Here is a 21,711-nt window from a genome sequence, read left to right as displayed (position 1 = left end):
GGCATTACAGAAAATTAACACCCGTCTCATAAACAATCTCTCAAGCACAAGCCCACGTGCTAGTGAGTCACCAGCTAATTAATGAAAATTATACATACACATATATGACTTACCTCCCTTATCATACCTCATTTGCACACACTGTATATACACACACTTCTTTTTCTTTCTTCTATTGTATGTTTGTTTATTCCATGTGTAACTCCGTGTTGTTGTATGTGTCGAACTGCTTTGCTTTATCTTGGCCAGGTCGCAGTTGTAAATTAGAACTTGTTCTCAACTAGCCTACCTGGTTAAATAAAGGTGAAATAAAAAATATATATTTAAAAAAAAAACTTGTTTTCAACTACTCCATAATTTTCCTGTTAACAAACTATAGTTTTGGCAAGTCGTTTAGGACATGTACTTTGAGCATGACAAGTAATTTTTCCAACAATTGTTTACAGACAGACTATTTCATGGCTTTAGAAGCTTCCGATAGGCTAATTGAAGTAATTTGAGTCAATTGGAGGTGTACCTGTGGATGTATTTCAAGGTCTACCTTCAAACTCAGTGCCTCTGTTTGACATCATTGGGAAAATCAAAAGAAATCAGCCAAGACCTCAGAAAAAAAAGGAAAAATAATTGTACACAAGTCTGGTTCATCCTTGGGAGCAATTTCCAAACGCCTGAAGGTACCACGTTCATCTGTACAAACAATAGTGCGCAAGTATAAACACCATGGGCCCACGCAGCCGTCATACCGCTCAGGAAGGAGACACGTTCTGTCTCCTAGAGATTAACATACTTTGGTGCGAAAAGTGCAAATAAAACCCAGAACAGCAGCAAAGGACCTTGTGAAGATGCTGGAGGAAACAGGTACAAAAGTATCTATATCCACAATAAAACGAGTCCTATATTGACATAACCTGAAAGGCCGCTCAGCAATGAAGAAGCCACTGCTCCAAAACCGCCATAAAAAAAGCCAGACTACGGTTTGCAACTGCACATGGGGACAAAGATCGCACTTTTTGGAGAAATGTCCTCTGGTCTGATGAAACAAAAATAGAACTGATTGGCCATAATGACCATCGTTATGTTTGGAGGAAAAAAGGGGGATGCTTGCAAGCCGAAGAACACCATCCCAACCGTGAAGCACGGGGGTGGCAGAATCATGTTGTGGGGGTGCATTTCTGCAGGAGGGACTGGTGCACTTCACAAAATAGATAGCATCATGAGGCAGGAAAATGATGTAGATATATTGAAGCAACATCTCAAGACATCAGTCAGGAAGTTAAAGCTTAGGTCGCAAATGGGTCTTCCAAATGGACAATGACCGAAAGCATACTTCCAAAGTTGTGACAAAATGGCTTAAGGACAACAAAGTCAAGGTATTGGAGTGGCCATCACAAAGCCCTGACCTCAATTCTATAGAGAATTTGTGGGCAGAACTGAAAAAGCGTGTGAGTGTAAGGAGGCCTACAAACCTGACTCAGTTACACCAGCTCTGTCAGGAGGAATGGGCCAAAATTCACCCAACTTATTGTGGGAAGCTTGTGGAAGGCTAACCGAAACATTTGACCAAAGTTAAACAATTTAAAGGCAATGCTACCAAATACTAATCGAGTGTACGCAAACTTCTGACCCATTGGGAATGTGATGAAAGAAATAAAAGCTGAAATAAATCACTCTACTATTATTCTGACATTTCACATTCTTAAAATAAAGTGGTGATCCTAACTGACCTAAGACAGGGAATTTTTTACTAGGATTAAATGTCATGAATTGTGAAAAACTGAGTTTAAATGTATTTGGGTAAGCTGTATGTAAACTTCCGACTTCAACTGTATTTGGAGTATTTCTCCAGTGTGTGTGTGTATACATACATAAATACACACACAAACAAACTCAGCAAAAAAAGGTCAATTTTTCAGGACCCTGTCTTTCAAAGACAATTCATAAAAATCCAAATAACTTCACAGATCTTCATTGCAAAGGGTTTAAACACTGTTTCCCATGCTTGTTCAATGAACAATAAACAATTCATGAACATGCACCTGTGGAACGGTCGTGAAGACAGCTTACAGATGGTAGGCAATTAAGGTCACAGTTATGAAAACTTAGGACACTAAAGAGGCCTTTCTACTGACTCTGAAAAACACCAAAAGAAAGATGCCCATGGTCCCTGCTCATCTGCGTGAACGTGCCTTAGGCATGCTGCAAGGAGGCATGAGGACTGTAGATGTAAATTGCAATGTCCGTACTGTGAGACGCCTAAGACAGCACTACAGGGAGTCAGGACGGACAGCCGATCGTCCTCGCAGTGGCAGACCACGTGTAACACCTGCGCAGGATCACACCTGCGGGACAGGTACAGGATGGCAACGACGACTGGCCGAGTTACACCAGGAACGCACAATCCCTCCATCAGTGCTCAGACTGTCCGCAATAGGCTGAGAGGCTGGACTGCAGGCTTGTAGGCCTATTGTAAGGTAGGTCCTCACCAGACATCACCGGCAACAACGTCGCCTATGGGCACAAACCCACCGTCGCTGGACCAGACAGGCAAACAGTGTTCTTCACTGACGAGTCACGGTTTTGTCTCACCAGGGGTGATGGTCGGATTCGCGTTTATTGTCGAAGGAATGAGCATTACACCGAGACCTGTACTCTGGAGCGGGATCGATTTGGAGGAGGATGGTCCGTCATGGTCTGGGGCGGTGTGTCACAGCATCATCGGACTGAGCTTGTTGTCATTGCAGGCAATCTCAATGCTGTGCGTTACAGGGAAGACATCCTCCTCCCTCATGTGGTACCCTTCCTGCAGGCTCATCCTGACATGACCCTCCAGCATGACAATGCCACCAGCCATACTGCTCGTTCTGTGCGTGATTTCCTGCAAGACAGGAATGTCAGTGTTCTGCCATGGCCAGCGAAGAGCCCGGATCTCAATCGCATTGAGCACGTCTTGAACCTGTTGGCTCGGAGGCTGAGGGCTAGGGCCATTCCCCCCAGAAATGTGTGGGAACTTGCAGGTGCCTTGGTTGAAGAGTGGGGTAACATCTCACTACAAGAACTGGCATATCTGGTACAGTTCATGAGGAGATGCACTGCAGTACTTAATGCAGCTAGTGGCCACACCAGCTACTGACTGTTTCTTTTGATTTTGACCCTCCCTTTGTTCAGGGACACATTATTCCATTTCTGTTAGTCACATGTCTGTGGAACTTGTTCAGTTTATGTCTGTTGTTGAATCGTGTTATGCTCATACAAATAAACGCAGTTGATATTGAGAGGACATTTCTTTTTTGCTGAGTATATATAATATATATATATGAATGTATATACATATATATATAGTTGTGTCTGTCACAGTATCTAACGAAGGTGGCACCCCTCCTCGGTCGGGCGGCGCTCGGCGGTCGTCGTCGCCGGCCTATTAGCTGCCACCGATCGTTGTTTCTGTGTCTTTTGGTTTTGTCTGTCTATCCCGCACCTGTTTTGTGTTTGTCATTAGTGGGGGGTTATTTAGTGTGTATTTTCAGTTGGGTTTCTCGTGCGGGATTGTTTATTGTCCACTCTAGACAGTTGCGAGTGTAGCTGTTTTCTTTCGCTGGTTATTGTCCATTGTATTGCCGGGCTGCGCCCCGTGCGCTTTTTCCAGAGTGTTGATTTTTGGGAATGTGTTTTCCCCTGGCGGACTTCGTCACGCGCCCTGTGCCCTACGGCTACTGCGTTTTGCATTTATTATTAAAACACTGTTGCTTCGGCCCTCTGTCTCCTGCTCCTGATTCCACATCTCCACTGGTCCTAGACAGCCGTGACAGTGTCTGGCATCATTAAATTGAAGACTTATTTTATCAAATCAATTCTCTGTAATTATTATTACGTGATTAAACTAATCATGTAAATGAAATTAACTAGGAAGTCAAGGCACCAAGGAAAATCTTCAGATTACAAAGTTAGTTTTCCTAATATAACTCTTCAGATATTTTAATATCTGATCAATTAGTCTTCTAATTAATGAATTATTCTTTACCTCACGCTAGTCTCAACCAACAATTTACGACGTTTGGAATATCTTCACGAACCCAGCCTTTACTATGAATCGTCCATACACCAATTGTCTTAATCATTTATTTACTAACTAACTAACCACAAAAATGCATAAACAAAGAGTAGAGATTTATTTATTTAACCAGGTAGGTAAGTTGAGAACAAGTTCTCATTTACAATTGCGACCTGGCCAAGATAAAGCAAAGTTCGACACATACAACAACACAGAGTTACACATGGAGTAAAACAAACATACAGTCAATAATACAGTAGAAAAATAAGTCTATATACAATGTGAGCAAATGAGGTGAGATAAGGGAGGTAAAGGCAAAAAAAGGCCATGGTGGCAAAGTAAATACAATATAGCAAGTAAAACACTGGAATGGTAGATTTGTAGTGGAAGAAAGTGCAAAGTAGAAATATAAATAATGGGGTGCAAAGGAGCAAAATAAATAAATACAGTAGGGGAAGAGGTAGTTGTTTGGGCTAAATTATAGATGGGCTATGTACAGGTGCAGTAATCTGCTCTGACAGCTGGTGCTTAAAGCTAGTGAGGGAGAAAAGTGTTTCCAGTTTCAGAGATCTTTGTAGTTCGTTCCAGTCATTGGCAGCAGAGAACTGGAAGGAGAGACGGCCAAAGGAGGAATTGGCTTTGGGGGTGACCAGAGAGATATACCTGCTGGAGCGCGTGCTACAGGTGGGTGCTGCTATGGTGACCAGTGAGCGGAGATAAGGGGGGACTTTACCTAGCAGGGTCTTGTAGATGACCTGGAGCCAGTGGGTTTGGCGACGAGTATGAAGCGAGGGCAAGCCAACGAGAGCGTACAGGTCGCAGTGGTGGGTAGTATATGGGGCTTTGGTGACAAAACGGATGGCACTGTGATAGACTGCATTCAGTTTATTGAGTAGGGTATTGGAGGCTATTTTGTAAATGACGTCGCCAAAGTCGAGGATCGGTAGGATGGTCAGTTTTACGAGGGTATGTTTGGCAGCATGAGTGAAGGATGCTTTGTTGCGAAATAGGAAGCCAATTCTAGATTTAACTTTGGATTGGAGATGTTTGATGTGAGTCTGGAAGGAGAGCTTACAGTCTAACCAGACACCTAGGTATTTGTAGTTGTCCACATATTCTAAGTCAGAACCGTCCAGAGTAGTGATGCTGGAAGAGCATGCATTTAGTTTTACTTGTATTTAAGAGCAGTTGGAGGCCTCGGAAGGAGAGTTGTATGGCATTGAAGCTCGTCTGGAGGGTTGTTAACACAGTGTCCAAAGAAGGGCCAGAAGCATACAGAATGGTGTCGTCTGCGTAGAGGTGGATCAGAGACTCACCAGCAGCAAGAGCGACATCATTGATGTATACAGAGAAAAGACTTGGCCCAAGAATTGAACCCTGTGGCACCCCCACATTCCCTGTGGCTCAGTTGGTAGAGCATGGTGTTTGCAACGCCAGCATGGTGTGTGCAATGCCAGGGTTGTGGGTTCGATTCCCACGGGGGGCCAGTACAAAAAATAAAATAAAAATGCAAATGTATGAAATGTATGCATTCACTACTGTAAGTCGCTCTGGATAAGAGCGTCTGCTAAATGACTAAAATGTAAATGTAAAATGTACCAGAGGCCCGGACAACAGGCCATCCAATTTGACACATTGAACTCTATCAGAGAAGTAGTTCGTGAAACAGGCGAGGCAATCATTTGAGAAACCAAGGCTATTGACTCTGCCGATGAGGATGTGGTGATTGACAGAGTCGAAAGCCTAGGCCAGGTCAATGAATACGGCAGCACAGTATTGTTTCTTATCGATGGCGGTTACGATATCGTTTAGGACCTTAAGCGTGGCTGAGGTGCACCCATGACCAGCTGATATGGTTACAAGGAATTGATAGGGGAGGTTCCCTAGTGGGCTAAGCCGATATGACGGCTTGGCGGACTAAGAGAAGTGGGTGTGGACTGAGAAGGGCGGGAAAGACAAAAATGAGTCACTACACAGTTGATAATTATATTAATTGAAATGCTAATCCTTTGCACATGAACGCTCACTCATTTGGTAATAATTGCAATTAATATATATTTACGCTCAGTATGTCGTCGTGATCTCTGTTGGAATCGTCCGTCTTTCTGTTGGAAAGTTCATCCAATCGTCTCTCTGCTTCCCTGGAGTCTTCATGGTTAGATGGTTACTTCAGAGTACCATTCAGAAATGTTCTTATAGAATAGATGTTTCGGCAGTTGTCGGTCTTCGCATCTCAGGTTCACATAATTTCTAGCTGCAGACTAGTAATTAGTATAGGAGATGTACTCTTATTCTGTTGGGATCGATAGTCTCAGAGTTTAACCATTTCCACCTGTGTAGCCAATGCTCCACGTGGTATGGTTAGGAATTCAACAACCATTACAACCTTAGCTTATACTGTGGTTTTTGTTGTCTCTACTCAACCTTCGCCCCCTCAGCCCGAGGTACGCGTGGTCTGAAGAGGATTTTTTCAGGTGGGGTTTTATTCCTAACAGTAGAAAAGGGCTGTCCCATGAGCCAGATCATGTCTGTGCTCATGGAGGCGGGCCAATGACTTAGTTAAACTTTAAAGGAATTACAATTCTCTCACATTAACAGTTTAAAATCACATTACATAATTTCACAAATAGTTTCATCTTTACTCATTCATTTTATACAATAATTAGACGCAAACCTCATAACGGAGGCTCCTGTATAAACAGAGTTATGGTAATGTGGCTGTATTGTCTTTCATGAGGTCACAAACATGAAACAAAATGGACCGGGTCGTAGCTGGCTTCTCCACCGACCGTTTACACATTCTCCAAAACATGGATATTGTTCAGTTCTCAAGTTCTGTGATGTAGAAGAAGTTCCTTTGTTCTCTCTCTGTGTCTCTTTCTGCATGGCCAGGAGGAGAGAGTCTCCTCCAGGAATTTACAACCTGAGATAACAGAACCTGGATGTTGGAGGGAGAGGGGGAAGCCACTCACTATACCCAAAGAGGGCCACGTCATGACACAAATATACACATACACACACACAAACACACACACACACACACACACACACACACACACACACACACACACACACACACACACACACACACACACACACACACACACACACACACACACACACAGTTTAGCCAATTTGGATCTAGGTATAATTTCACAAGCTCTGAATTCAGCTAACAATGCAAAACAGTTGAATTGTTATGAACACAACCTTCTGTCCATCTCCAACTGTTTGAACAGCATGCTAGCCTGTACACTTTGTTCAGATGTTGAAATCAAGTTGCCTACCTTATTTCTCAATGAAAACAAGTTGCCAATTCCTTATATAATTAATTTAAAACTGCATTGTTGGTTAAGGGCTAGTAAGTAAGCATTTCACTGTAATGCCAGAACACCTGTTGTATTCGGCGCATGTTTCTTTGAAATTTGAATTGTTTCATGCCTATTGCACATTTATAAAACAAAGTCATTCATCCAAACAGCTAGCATAAATCTTTTTTTGACTAAAATGCTGCTAGCGATATGTGGTACCGTAACGCGTGCGCAACAAACTGAGCATTAATTTTTTTGAATGAATGTTCGTTAGTACAGTCGTGGTCAAAAGTTTTGAGAATGACAAATATTAATTTCCAAAGTTTACTGCTTCAGTGTCTTTAGATATTTTTGTCAGATGTTACTATGGAATACTGAAGTATAATTACAAGCATTTCATAAGTGTCAAGGGCTTTTATTGACAATTACATGAAGTTGATGCAAAGAGTCAATATTTGCAGTGTTGGCCCTTCTTACATCAGCTGATATCTCAAAGTGCTGTACAGAAACCCAGCCTAAAACCCCAAACAGCAAGCAATGCGGGTGTAGAAGCACGGTGGCTAGGAAAAACTCCCTAGAAAGGCCATCAATAATCAATGCTTGCAGTTTGTCAGAATTTGTGGGTTTTTGTTTGTCCACCCGCCTCTTGAGGATTGACCACAAGTTCTCAATGGGATTAAGGTCTGGGGAGTTTCCTGGCCATGGACCCAAAATATCGATGTGTTGTTCCCCGAGCCACTTAGTTATCACTTTTGCCTTATGGCAAGGTGCTCCATCATGCTGGAAAAGGCATTGTTCGTCACCAAACTGTTCCTGGGTGGTTGGGAGAAGTTATTGGTACCATTCTTTATTCATAGCTGTGTTCTTAGGCAAAATTGTGAGTGAGCCCACTCCCTTGCCTGAGAAGCAACTCCACACATGAATGGTCTCAGGATGCTTTACTGTTGGCATGATACAGGACTGATGGTAACGCTCACCTTGTCTTCTCCGGACAAGCTTTTTTCCGGATGCTCCAAACAATCAGAAAGGGGATTCATCAGAGAAAATGGCTTTACCCCAGTCCTCAGCAGTCCAATCAATGTATCTTTTACAGAATATCAGTCTGTTCCTGATGTTTTTCCTGGAGAGAAGTGGCTTCTTTGCTGCCCTTCTTGACACCAGGCCATCCTCCAAAAGTCTTTGCCTCACTGTGCGTGCAGATGCACTCACACCTGCCTGCTGCCATTCCTGAGCAAGCTCTGTACTGGTGGTGCCCCAATCCCGCAGTGGAATTAACTTTAGGAGACGGTCCTGGTGCTTGCAGGACTTTCTTGGGCGCCCTGAAGCCTTCTTCACAACAATTGAATCGCTCTCCTTGAAGTTCTGATAAATGGTTGATTTAGGTGCAATCTTACTGGCAGCAATATCTTTGACATAAATACTGTGCCAAAACATACAGTACCAGTCAAAAGTTTGGACACACCTACTCATTCAAGGGTTTTTATTTTTGCTATTTTCTACATTGTAGAATAGTGAAGACATCACAACTATGAAATAGCGCATATGGAATCATGCAGTAACCAAAAGAGTGTTAAATCAGAATATATTTTATATTTGAGATTCTTCAAATAGCCACCCTTTGTCTTGATGACAGCTTTGCACACTCTTGGCATTCTCTCAACCAGCTTCATGAGGTAGTCACCTGGAATGCATTTCAATTAGCAGGTGTGCCCTGTTAAAAGTTAATTTGTGGAATGTCTTTCCTTAATGTGTTTCAGCCATCAGTTGTGTTGTGGCAAGGTAGGGATGGTATACAGAAGATAGCCCTATTTGGTAAAAGACCAACTCCATATAATGGCAAGAACAGCTCAAATAAACAAAGAGAAATGACAGCCCATCATTACTTTAATACGGAACATTTCAAGAACTTTGAATGTTTCTTCAAGTGCTGTCGCAAAAACCATCAAGCGCTATGATGAAACTGGCTCTCGTGAGGCCTGCCACAGGAATGGAAGACCCAAAGTTACCTCTGCTGCAGAGGATAAGTTCATTAGAGTTACCAGCCTCAGAAATTGCAGCCCAAATAAATGCTAGGTGACCGGAGGATCTCTGCATGCATGTTCCCATGAGAAGCATGGAGGAGGAGGTGTGATGGTGTGGAGGTGCTTTGCTGGTGACACTGATATATTTAGAATTTAAGGCACACTTAACCAGCATATTTACCACAGCATTCTGCAGCGATACGCCATCCCATCTGGTTTGCTCTTAGTGGGACTATCATTTTTTTGTCAACTGGACAATGACCCAACACACCAACAGACTGTATAAGGGTTATTTGACCAAGAAGGAGAGTGATGGAGTGCTGCATCAGATGACCTGGCCTCAATAAATCACCCAAACTCAACCCAATTGAGATGACTTGGACCGCAGAGTGAAGGAAAAGCAGCCAACACGTGCTCAGCATATGTCGGAACTCCTTCAAGTCTGCTGGAAAAGCATTCCAGGTGAAGCTGGTTGAAGAATGCCAAGTGTGCAAAGCTGTTACCAAGGCAAAGGGTGGCTACTTTGAACAATGCATTTTGGTTTGTTTAACACCCTTGAATAAATAGTTGTTCAAACTTTTGACCTGTACTATAAATTTGAATTAATTAGATATATCACCCAGCCCTTCTTTAGCATTAAGATTTCCCTTCACTGGAACTAAGGGGGCTAGCCCGAACCATGAAAAATAACCCCAGACCATTATTGCTCCTCCACCAAACTTTACAGTTAGCACTATGCATTCGAGCAGGTAGCGTTGTCCTGGCATCTGCCAAACCCAAATTTGTCTGTCTGACTGCCAGATGGTGAACCGTGATTCATCACTCCAGAAAATGTGTTTACACTGCTCCAGAGTCCAATGACGATGAGCTTTACACCACTCCAGCCGACGCGTGGCATTCAGGCTTGGGCTTGTGTGCGGCTGCTCGGCCATGGAAACCCATTTCATGAAGCTCCCGACAAACAGATCTTGTGCTGACGTTGCTTTCAGAGGCAGGTTGGAACTCGTTAGAGAGTGTACAAACGAGGACAGACAATTTTTACTCACTACATGACGGTCCCGTTCTGTGCGCATGTGTGGCCTACCACTTTGCGGCTGAGCCATTGTTGCTCCTAGATGTTTCCACTTCACAATAACAGCACTTACAGTTGACCGAGGCAGCTCTAACAGGCTGACTACACCATTTGCGTCGCAAAATAAATGTAGAACTCTATATTATTCAATTATTGCACCCACGCTGCTCTCGTGCGCCAATGAGCGTCTGTGTTGCCAAGGGCTAAAATAGAAGTCAGTTCTATTTGTGACGCAGATCGCGCTGTCCTGCCTCTCCCATCTCCTCATTGGTTTATAGAAGCAGGTACCCACGTGCCCTCTCCTCAACGGTTATACGCATGTGGGTGACTGAAAGCACTTGCAATATAAAGTCAAGAGAAGAAAAGGCCTAGAAGGAGGAAGAGATGACTAGAAACGATTCGGTTGACCGTTTTATGTGTGGATTAATTGTCGGAGTAGAGGACCTTGTGCATTTCAGGTAAAATAACAACTAATTTGTCCTGGGATATAAACATTTAGCTAGCAACAGCAAGCTAGCTAAATAAGACAAATTAGCTAGCAAGTGAAAGCTAGCTAGCCAAATTCCCATAAATGTTTAATGCTTTTCGACCTGTCCCCAAATTAATGTAATTGGTTCCGAGTATGTTTTGATATTTTAACCTGCGTGTCGTGATCGTGTTTGGTGTCGGGGGACAAAATACATTTATGCACGATGGCGCACGCGCACAGCCGGTTTGGGTTCCATGTAACAGTGCAGAAATTTCAGGAACCGACTTGTTGGAAAGGTGGCATCCTATGACAGTGCCATGTTGAAAGTCACTGAGCTCTTCAGTAAGGACATTCATTATATTGCCAATGTTTGTCTATGGAAAATTCATGGCTGTGTGCTCGATTTATTACACCTGTCAGCAACGGGTGTGGCTGAAGTAGCCGAATCCACAAATTTGAGGGGGTGTCCACATACTTTTGCATATATAGTGTAGCAACAGTACAGACGAATGGTAACGCCGAACCTGCCATTTCTACTTGTAAAATCCCGCAATGCAACTTAACTTTGAGAAAATCAGAATCGAGTAGAAAGGAAAAACAACAGCAGCCTTCCTGTTGTAAGGGTCTTGGCTGGCAAACTCTCCCAGTCAAACTGTTTCCTTCTGATTCCAAACTGGGCTGGGTTTCAGTGGGGAGAACTAAAACGTTAGCGCTCCGTCTGCTGTCAGTTTGAGGAAGGGATGCCATCTTGAAGTTGTGTTGCCTAGTTAAATAAAAGTAAATACATTTAGAGCAGAGGATGTGTCAATGCTGACATGAGCTCTGCTGCTGTGCAATGCTTTTCTATTTCTGTGGCCCAGCAAGTCATACTCCAAATCTCCCTAAACTGATTAAGAGCAGCGAGAGAAATAATAAATTGCTCATATTGGGGCCTGAATCTAATGCTGATGGGGATAACAGAATGGCAGACTCAGTATAAAAGTTTTATATCTCAGCTCTGTGTCAACGGTGGGTGCTTCCACAGTCTCAACCAATGAGAAATGTCAACATTATGGCTCGAACTGACTGATCTCACTACCATGACTGTAAAATGTTAACATTCTCTAGAATGTCTCAAGTTTATGTCAGTCATCAATATCATGATAATGCAGGTAATCAGTCATATCACAACTACTACTATCTAGATAAAACGGGATTAAAATTGCTACTCAAGTAAAGAGTTCGATGCATTACAGCACTGTGTCAATGGACAAAAGGCTTACAGCTTGTTAAAGGTAACAGCTTGTTATACATCATTTGGTTTTATCTGATGGGGATATTTTTAACCATCCCACATTATCAAGTTCTTTACGTACTTGTCTGCTGTCCTGCACAACCTGTTGGTTATCTTTTCTAGTAAGTCCTCATTGGGAGTCCTGTGTAGTGGTGGTCCAGAGATAAAGAGAATAGAATGTGCTTACGGCTGAGTTTTCCTTAAGTGGACTCCTTTTAGTTAAGACCATCAGGAAAATGTACCTGTCCATCCTCACCCACACAGCACTACTGAACCGCTGCAAATGAAATAGTCTCATTTAGAGGAGCAATCTCCACTTTAGCCTGAGCCTGCCGACACAGCAACACAGACGTTATGATCCCATCCATCCCCTGCCACGATTTGCCTACACACACACACACACACACATATAGGGACAAATACAAGTGCTCACACAAACAGTGAGGCAGAGACACAAATATTTTGTAGATTATGTGCTGACATCAAAGCTCCACATCAACCTGCGAAGAACACTGGGGCTCCTCCGCTTCAAAACCACCGCTGACATCAGCCCTCTTCAAAGATAAGGACTTAATTGGAAACGGCAGCTGCATTATTTCTTCTCAACTCTTCAGCGTGTTTATACTGACGCTCAAGTACTTCACTGACGTCCCACTCAAGGCCAACATGACATAGATGTCCAAAGTGAGATAAATTGTATTTTCACCTAGCAGTTTAAATTAGCCTCGTTAGAAGAGGTTAATGCCATATGACACTGGATTGCAAACATGCATGAGTAGAAGCAACATAGTCATACACGCATACTTTTTTTGTATGATTGGTCCTGGGAATCAAACCTACTATCATGGCGTTGAAAGTGCCATGCTCTACCACACTGGGCTACAGAGGACCACCATATAGGATTTAGTGAGTGTGTGTGGGGGAGTAAGTAAGTGGAACAACAAACAGGCAAGTGAATATGAGAGAGTGCGCTTTTGTACAAACAGCACAATACATAGATGGGGTCACTCAAAGTACAACTAAATAAATAAAACTAGTGTACTAGTACCTGAACCACCTCAACACATATGACAACCCACTAAGAACCAACATACAATGGTAGAGTTAAGTGCTGATCCAGCAATAAAAATGGCCAACTCTTTTTTTCAGCCCTCTGACCAAAACGTAAAGTGGCAGGGAAAATAACAGCTCAAAGCTATGTAAGGGTTTCTCTCCTCTCTCTTACACACAACCCCCCATTTGCATGTCAGGGAGGATATCTGTAATCTCATTTGCGATGCACGAGGCCAGCTAACCGCCTCTGTCGCCATATGGGGCTCTGTCTGCTTCCCTGAATCAATATTCCTAGTAAAACAGCCTCCCAGGTGGCGCAGTGGTCTAAGGCACTGCATCGCAGATTCTGGGTTCGAGTCCAGGCTCTGTCACAGTCGGCCGTGAACGGGAGGCCCAAGGGGCGGCGCACAATTGGCCAAGTGTCGTCCGGGTTAGGGAGGGTTTGGCCGGCAGGGATATCCTTATCTCATCGCGCACTAGCGACTCCTGTGGCGGGCCGGGTGCAGTGCACGCTGACCAGGTCGCCAGCTGTACGGTGTTTCCTCCGACACATTGGTGCGGCTGGCTTCCGGGTTGGATGGGCATTGTGTCAAGAAGCAGTGCGACTTGGTTGGGTAATGTTTCGGAGGACGCATGGCTCTCGACCTTCACCTCTCCCAAGTCCGTACGGGAGTTGCAGCGATGAGACAAGACAGTAACTACTACCAATTGGATTCCACAAAATTGGGGAGAAAAAAAGGGGTAAAATAAATAAATAATAATATTCCTAGTAAATACATACAGGCAAACAAAACTGAAACTGGATAAAGATTTTTTCTTTAATGAGTCTGATGCCAAGGATATAATGTTGCTCCCGGACCAGGCCCAAAACCCTGTCATTCGCATTTGGAAAAGACAGATACAGGTGGAGCAGATCTGGGTGGCCTGTAAGAGTTCGATGGCAAGTGGGTAACCCACCTCCACCATCCATTCTATTGGCCAACGTGCAATCACTGGAGAATAAACTGGATGATCTCTGTTCGAGACTATCCTACCAACGGGACATTAAAAACAGCAATATCTTATGTTTCACCGAGTCGTGGCTGAACGACAACACTGATAATATACAGTTGGCTGGGTTTTCTGTGCATCGGAAGAGAACATCTATGTCCGGTGAGACGAAGGGTGGTGGTGTGTGTATTTGTCAACAGCTGGTGCGCAATGTCTAATATTAAGGAAGATTCGAGGTATTGCTCGACTGAGGTAGAGTACCTCATAAGCTGTAGACCACACTACCTATATTTTTAGTAGCTATCTATTTACCACCACAAACTGATGCTGGCACTAAAACAGCTTGTTGAGTGCGGTCTAAGGCCATAAGCAAACCAGAAAATGCTCATCCAGAAGCGGTGCTCTTAGTGGCTGGAGCCCTTAATGCAGGCAAACTTAAATCCGTTTACCTCATTTCTACCAGCATGTCACATGTGCAACCACAGGGAGGGGGAAAAAAACAGACCACCTTCACTCCACACACAGAAAAGTGTACAAAGCTCTCCCTCGCCCTCCATTTGGCAAATCTGACCATAATTCCATCCTCCTACTTAAAAGCAGGAAGTACCAGTGACTCGCTCAATATGGACATGATCAGATGACATGGATGCTACGCTACAGGACTATTTTGCTAGCACAGACTGGAATATATTCCGGGATTCATCCAATGGCATTAAGGAGAATACCACATCAGACACCGGCTTCATCAATAAATGCATCAACGACGTCGCCCCCACAGTGACCGTACATACATATCCCAAACAGAAGCCATGGATTACAGAGAGCTACCGCTTTCAAGGAGCAGGACACTAATCCGGACGCTTATAAGAAATCCCGCTATGCCCTCCGACGAACCATCGAACAGGCAAAGCGTCAATACAGGACTAAGATTGAATCCTTCTACACCGGCTCTGACGCTCGTCGGATGTGGCAGGGCTTGCAAACTATAACAGACTACAAAAGAGAAATGCAGCCGCGAGCTGCCCAGTGATGCGAGCCTACCAGACGGGCTAAATGCATTTTATGCTCACTTCGAAGCAAGCAACATTGAAGCCTGCATGAGAGCACCAGCTGTTCCAGGCGACTGTGTGATCACACTCTCTGTAGCTGATGTGAGCAAGACCTTTAAACTGGTCAACATTCACAAAGCCGCAGGGCCAGAAGGATTACCAGGACGTGCACTCCGAGCATGTGTGGACCAACTGACAAGTGTCTTCACTGACATTTTCAACCTCTCCCTGTCCAAGTCTGTAATACATACATATTTCAAGTGGAGCACCATAGTCGCTGTGCCCAAGAAAGCAAAGGTAACCTGCCTAAATGACTACCGCCTTGTAGCACTCACATCGGTAGCAATGAAGTGCTTTGATAGGATGGTCGTGGCTCACATCAACACCATCATCCTACAATTTGCATACCGCCCAAACAGATCACACAACCTTAATCGCACAGCTCTTTCCCACCTGGACAAAAGGAACGCCTTTCTGAGAATGCTGTTCATTGACTACAGCTCCTGACTACAGCTCCGGACTTCCTGACGGGCCGCCCCCAGGTGGTAACTGTAGGCAACACATCAGCCACGCTGATCCTCAACACGGGGGCACCTCAGGGGTGTGTGCTTAGTCCCCTGCTGTGCTCCCTGTTCATCCACGACTGCGTGACAAAACACGACTCCAACACCATCATTAAGTTTGCTGACGACAACGATGGTAGGCCTGATCACCGACAACGATGAGACAGCCTATAGGGAGGTGGTCAGAGACCTGGCAGTGTAGTGCCAGGACAACAACCTCTCCCTCAATGTGAGCAAGACAAAAGGAGCTGATCGTGGACTACAGAAAAAGGAGGGCCAAGCACGCCCCCATTCTTATCGAAGGGGCTGTAGTGGAACAGGTTGAGAGCTTCAAGTTCCTTGGTGTCCACATCACCAACAAACTATCATGGTCCAAACACACCAGGACAGTCGTAAAGAGGGCATGATAATGGCTTTCCCCCTCAGGAGACTGAATAGATTTGGCATGGGTCCCCAGACCCTCAAAAAGTAATACAGCTGCATCATCGAGAGCATCCTGACCGGTTGCATCACCGCCCTGAGATGGCAACTGCATCTGACCGTAAGGCGCTACGGAGGGTAGTGCGTACGGTCCAGTACATCACTGGGGGTAAGCTTCCTGCTATCTAGGACCTATGTACTATGCGGTGTCAGAGGAAGGCCCAAAAAAATTGTCAAAGACTCCAGCCACCCAAGTCATACTGTTCCCTCTGCTACCACACGGCAAGCTGTACTGATGCGCCAAGTCTCCTTAGCAGCTTCTACCCACAATCCATAAGACTGCTGAATAATTAGTCAAATGGCCAACCTAACTATTTGCATTGACCCCCCCTCCCCCCTTTGTTTTTACACTGCTGCTACTTGCTGTTTATTAACCATGCATAGTCACTTTACCCCTACTTACATGTACAAATAATCTCAATCACCCTGTACCCCCACACATTGACTCAGTACCGGTACCCCCTGTATATAGTCTAGTTATTGTTATTTTATTGTGTTACTAAATAAACTAAAGTAAAAAAGTAAATATTTTCTTAACTACATTTTTTTGAAACTGCATTGTTGGTTAAGGGCTTGTAAGTAAGCATTTCACGGTAAGGTCTACATCTGTTGTATTCGGCGCATGTGACAAATAACATTTGATTTGATGACATGCAGATGAGCAGTGCAACCCAATCTCTCATCCTCTCTTTATGACTGGGATGGGAGAGGTGGAGAAGCTGGGTGACAATAAGACTTTACAGAGGGATGAGGTGGCAGCGGACAGTGTGCCCTTGAGTTAAAAACAGTTAGCTGTTGAACTCCCAGATGTTCGCTGAAGGTGGTTGTAATTAATTCCCTATATCTCATTAGCATTTTAAAGGCTGAATGGTAGGGGGATGAGGTCCCAAGCAGCGTACGACGGTACGTGTGTGTGTGTGTGTGTGTGTGTGTGTGTCTCTCAACTGTAATAGTAGGATCACTAGAATGGATCTTATCGTTAGAATGGAGCTTATCAGCAAACTACACATTGCAGCATGTAGTAATTTGTAGGTATCAGTAATACTAAAATAGCCTCCTTTATAGCATGATCTTAGGATGTTGTGGTGAACTTCTGAAACTAAAAGGCAGCCAATATGCAGTTATATAACTAATATTTGGCCATTATGGCTCTAAAAATATACATATACACAGTACCAGTCAAAAGTTAGACATGTACTTATTCAAGGGTTTTACATCGTACAGTAATGGTGAAAACATCAAAACTATGAAATAACACATATGGAATCATGTAGTAAACAGTGTCACCCCCACACCACCTCCTCCATGCTTCACGGTGTGAACCACACATGCGGAGATCATCCGTTCACCTGCTCTGCATCTCACAAAGACACGGCGGTTGGAACCAAAAATCGCAAATTTGGACTCCAGACCAAAGGACAGATTTCCACCGGTCTAATGTCCATTGCTCATGTTTCTTGGCCAAAGCAAGTCTCTTCTTATTGGTGTCCTTTAGTTGTGGTTTTCTTCCAGCAATTCGACCATGAAGGCCTGATTCACAGTCTCCTCTGAACAGTTGATGTTGAGATGTGTCTGTTACTTGAACTCTGTGAAGCCTTTATTTGGGCTGCAATTTCTGAGGCTGGGAACTCTAATGAACTTATCCTCTGCAGCAGAGGTAACTCTGGGTCTTCCTTTCCTGTGGAGGTCCTCATGAGGGCCAGCTTCATCATAGTGCTTGATGTTTTTTGCGACTGCACTTGAAGAAACTTTCAAAGTTATTGAAATTTCCCCAATTGACAGACCTTCATGTCTTAAAGTAATGGAGTGTTGTTTCTCTTTGATTATTTCAGCTGTTCTTGACATAATATAGACTTGGTCTTTTACCAAATAGGGGTATCTTCTATATACCACCCCTACCTTGTCAAAATGCAAATGATTGGTTCAAACACATTAAGAAGAAATTCCCCAAATTAACTAAATTCTACAATGTAGAAAATAGTAAAAAAAAGGGGGGTGGATTATATCTTACCTGAAGGCTGTCCAGCTTGATAGCACAGTTGACCAGCAGGACCCTGGCTAGCAGCAGGAAGGGGTTCCACACCAGGCTGTACCCAGACTCTCCATCCAGTAGAAGACTGCCGAGCAGGGCTGAGGTCAGGGCACCAGGCTGGGAAGTAGAGCGATATGACAGAGGGGATCAAGACTGGCATACGGCTGAGGAAAAGATCAATGATAAATTGTGGCTCTGCTGCCCTGTCCCCTGAAGTGCTGCCTGAAATGGCAGCTCTATGTAGGTATGAAGGAAAAGGAGATATGAGTATTTTAATAAACTAGGCTACAAGTGAGGATTTCCTACACTGGACAACTTTTTACAACTGTTGATAAATCATTAATAATCTGCCCCCCCCCCCCAAAAAAAAAGTAATACATTAAGATAAGGGGAGAACATGGTTATATTCAATAAAATTCACAAGTTGATTTAAAACCTGTTTAACCCTTTTAAAGGATTTGTCCAAAATTGTGCGACAAAACATTTTACTGTCCTTGCATTTATGGCAGTGTAAGTTGTCGTTATACAGTATCATACTCATCATAAGCATTAATCAGTTAAATTAGACATTGAACCATGGATCTAGCTGTTGGATCTACAGCTAGACATGGACCTAGCTGTTGGATCTACATGGATGTTGGATCTACAGCTAGACATGGACCTAGCTGTTGGATCTACATGGATGTTGGATCTACAGCTAGACATGGACCTAGCTGTTGGATCTACATGGATGTTGGATCTACAGCTAGACACGGACCTAGCTGTTGGATCTACATGGACATGGATGTTGGATCTACAGCTAGACATGGACCTAGCTGTTGGATCTACATGGATGTTGGATCTACAGCTAGACATGGACCTAGCTGTTGGATCTACATGGACATGGATGTCGGATCTACAGCTAGACATGGACCTAGCTGTTGGATCTACATGGACATGGATGTTGGATCTACAGCTAGACATGGACCTAGCTGTTGGATCTACATGGATGTTGGATCTACAGCTAGACACGGACCTAGCTGTTGGATCTACATGGACATGGATGTTGGATCTACAGCTAGACATGGACCTAGCTGTTGGATCTACATGGATGTTGGATCTACAGCTAGACATGGACCTAGCTGTTGGATCTACATGGATGTTGGATCTACAGCTAGACATGGACCTAGCTGTTGGATCTACATGGATGTTGGATCTACAGCTAGACACGGACCTAGCTGTTGGATCTACATGGACATGGATGTTGGATCTACAGCTAGACATGGACCTAGCTGTTGGATCTACATGGATGTTGGATCTACAGCTAGACATGGACCTAGCTGTTGGATCTACATGGACATGGATGTCGGATCTACAGCTAGACATGGACCTAGCTGTTGGATCTACATGGACATGGATGTTGGATCTACAGCTAGACATGGACCTAGCTGTTGGATCTACATGGATGTTGGATCTACAGCTAGACACGGACCTAGCTGTTGGATCTACATGGACATGGATGTTGGATCTACAGCTAGACATGGACCTAGCTGTTGGATCTACATGGATGTTGGATCTACAGCTAGACATGGACCTAGCTGTTGGATCTACATGGATGTTGGATCTACAGCTAGACATGGACCTAGCTGTTGGATCTACATGGATGTTGGATCTACAGCTAGACACGGACCTAGCTGTTGGATCTACATGGACATGGATGTTGGATCTACAGCTAGACATGGACCTAGCTGTTGGATCTACATGGATGTTGGATCTACAGCTAGACATGGACCTAGCTGTTGGATCTACATGGATGTTGGATCTACAGCTAGACATGGACCTAGCTGTTGGATCTACATGGACATGGATGTTGGATCTACAGCTAGACATGGACCTAGCTGTTGGATCTACATGGACATGGATGTTGGATCTACAGCTAGACATGGACCTAGCTGTTGGACAGTTTTTTTGTACAGAGATCTCAGAAATTCATTATAAGTACATAACATTTCGTGAGAACCCTGTTTAAAGGATGTATAGTCCTAGGCCTGTTGTATAGGTGGAGTTATGGGGCGATTTGCACATTCACCATTATTCCTCTAAGTGTGGAACTGCATTTAAAAAAAAAACATTTATTTTTTGTTTCAAACCTTTTAGAAAATGTAGATACCAATGTCACACATTGGCCCCATTATTTATAGAAAGACCCACATACCCAGACAAATGTCTTGATTGGTACCTGTGCTTCCAGTCCACTACTTTGAACAAGCAATATTTTTCCTTTATTAATCACCAACTCACATTTTTTGGGGGATAATGCAGCGGCACATTAGTGAATGCACTCACTTGAGTTGTTCTCCCTAGTCCCCAGGCCATAATGCATAAATGGAAAAGCTCAATTTACGAGGGTCCTCTACACGACAGGGCAGATAAATCACAGCCAGGAAAATTATTTGACAGTAGAATCACTCTCTCCTCTGTTGTAATATGTGATTAAGTCCTCCAATCAGGTGTCTCCACCGGGCGCAGGAGGAAACTTCTCTCCTTACCTAGGGCGGGGCGATATGGCCAAAATATCATATCATGGTATTTTTCACATTTTTGACCGTTTGAGGGTATTTGACGCTATTTTATGTTTTTGATTAATAAAAGTTCTACGTTTGCTACATGAATAGTGTGTGACCCTAGGGTGGCAACACATATATACTAAATTATTTCAATGTGTCTTTCTCCATTCGGATTGTTTTATACTGTTCAATTCAAGTTCAACCTAAAATAATTTCCATCAATTTCTGCATTTCCTGCACTCATTTGAGATCAGTTCCACACTGCCACGGATATGGGCAAAAATACTAGGCCTTATTTTTTTAACCAAAAGTTGCAATTTAGATCAAAACACTTGGGTGAACTTTTGGAATCATGGAAATAGAATGTTTATTATAATTCTATAGTTAGAATATAAATAATAGTGGGCACTTTGAATACAGTGTTGTTTGACATGACAATGAATGAAAATACCATGGACAAGTTATTGTGACAGGGTAAGAACTAAAGTGACGTTCAGTGTTTCCTAGGGGACCCTATAATCTTTGGCAAAATTAAATCTTTATTCATATAGCCAACATATTCATGCTTCATCTATTCCTCTTTGATTTAGAAGCTACTGTTGCACAAACAACATGCTGATTTTAGCCTCCACCAGTGCTGGTATCAGGCTGTATTAGCTAGCTACATTTGCTCTGACTCAGACTTTTAATCGCTAGTTAGCTAGCGATTAGCATTAGTGGCTAACACGACAGATTAACTTGCTAAAAAAATACAAACGAGTTGTTTGAAGATGTAAGAAACACTAATTAAGATTGTAATTATAG

The 21,711-nt window shown here is 43.5% G+C and overlaps 1 protein-coding gene across 2 annotated transcripts in view; it reads right to left on the bottom strand.

Moving 5' to 3' along the window:
- The window catches only part of LOC115153172 (tetratricopeptide repeat protein 27-like), a 143,783-nt gene that overhangs the window by 111,405 nt on the left and 10,667 nt on the right, over positions 1 to 21,711 (bottom strand). For both annotated transcript variants that reach the window (XM_029698308.1, XM_029698307.1), the window contains exon 3: positions 18,341 to 18,478. The gene's annotated coding sequence lies outside the window, so the exon portion shown is untranslated. The remainder of the gene's footprint in view (positions 1 to 18,340; positions 18,479 to 21,711) is intronic.

This window comes from Salmo trutta, chromosome 18 (genome assembly GCF_901001165.1).
Source record: "Salmo trutta chromosome 18, fSalTru1.1, whole genome shotgun sequence".
In the NCBI taxonomy this organism is placed as follows: domain Eukaryota; kingdom Metazoa; phylum Chordata; class Actinopteri; order Salmoniformes; family Salmonidae; genus Salmo; species Salmo trutta.
Note: the sequence above shows the minus strand (reverse complement) of the source record. Positions and strands in the feature narration are given on the sequence as shown.